The following is a 1,569-nucleotide window of genomic DNA, read 5'->3' as shown; positions in this document are numbered from 1 at the left end:
GGCACGAGCCAACAGCCACCCTCACCCACGGCTGCTTTGGTGCTGTGTCCCTCCCTCCACACCAGGTACTGCTGCTGGGGATGCACAGACCCAGCTTCTCCAGGCTCCTCCGGCTGCGGGAAAGCCGACTAAAAGCGATTAAGTCCCAGCCCTTGGGCACGAGCCAACAGCCACCCTCACCCACGGCTGCTTTGGTGCTGTGTCCCTCCCTCCACACCAGGTACTGCTGCTGGGGATGCACAGACCCAGCTTCTCCAGGCTCCTCCGGCTGCGGGAAAGCCGACTAAAAGCGATTAAGTCCCAGCCCTTGGAGAGCGTCGGGCAGCCACTGCGCCTCCAGGCACAGCTCCTGCTGCGGGGATTTACCTCTGGTGTCTTTCCACCCACTGCAGAGCGAGAACGTTTCATCTGACACACTTCACTTACCAGGAGAAGCTGACTTTTACCACAAGGAAAAATATCCATTTCACTAGCCTGCCCTACACCCCCCCTGGCTTTTTTGCACAAATCTGCATGCAGTTAATGTATTTCTTCTGCCTACTCACTGTCACTATCAATTCTGCACGTTTAAACCCATTCAGCTCAGAGGAAGGTGCCCGAGTTTGTGGGTCAGGGGCACGAGTGCATGTGCAGGTATTGCAAGCACCACAGAACACTGCAGGATGCGATGTCACCCTGTTTGCAGTCCCCCCTTTCTGGGGCAGAGGTAGCCAAAGGGATTGAGTCACCTCAGTCCAACCTCTGCTTGGAACAGAAGACACCATCCTCTGATTTACACTCATGCATAGTTAAAAAATAACTAATTATAAGTTCAGTCACAACAAAACTGCCCAGTCTTGTTAACAAAAATACTTCAACTACAGTCAAAATGTATTTAAATCTCAGGAGCACGGATGCCACGGAGCTTACTGTCTAGAAGAGTGAATTTAGCAGCACAAAATAACCACCAGTCACTTGACAATGAGTTCTGGTGCTGCACGCACCAGCCAGGCCGTGGTCCAAAAGGGATGCCTGTAGCAAGTCAATAACCATTTTTTCTTCAGATAATTCCATGGCTACTGGAAAAGTCAGGCACGTATTTTTAACTGCATCCCACTGCTCCCTGAGGCACAGGGGAGAAGGCAGCAGGCAGGCTCCTGCCCACAGCCACTCCTGCTTCCCACACCAGCCACCGGCGGGCAAAGCCCCCACAAACCTGGGCAGGCAGTTTAGGGTCCAAACCTGCTTCTTCCCGGCTAAAATACTGGGAGTTCAGCGCTGAGACCTGGGTGGAGAGGGATCTCCAGGCAGCCTGGGCACTAGGGGTTGCAGGCCTGCCTCTTGCCCAGCTCCCCATGTTAGCTGCTATGTTTTTAGGAGAAATAAAACAGATTTGTGCTGTGTGTAATGCCAAACCCAGTTCAGCACACAAAAGAAACTCGAAGAGCCACCACAGAGGCTTTTCCTCTCTTTCTTTTGGGGTTCTCCCCTCTTTTTGTGCAGGTAAAGCAACCCACCCTGGCTGCTCCTCTCCTGTCCCATCTGACTGCCCACGTGGGATTAAGGGCAGTTAATGACAGAACAAGGGGA

The sequence above is a fragment of the Antrostomus carolinensis genome, unplaced genomic scaffold, assembly GCF_000700745.2.
Source record: "Antrostomus carolinensis isolate BGI_N321 unplaced genomic scaffold, ASM70074v2 scaffold27337, whole genome shotgun sequence".
Classification (NCBI taxonomy): Eukaryota; Metazoa; Chordata; class Aves; order Caprimulgiformes; family Caprimulgidae; genus Antrostomus; species Antrostomus carolinensis.
The sequence above is the reverse complement of the archived record's forward strand: the minus strand, read 5'-3'. Positions refer to the sequence as shown.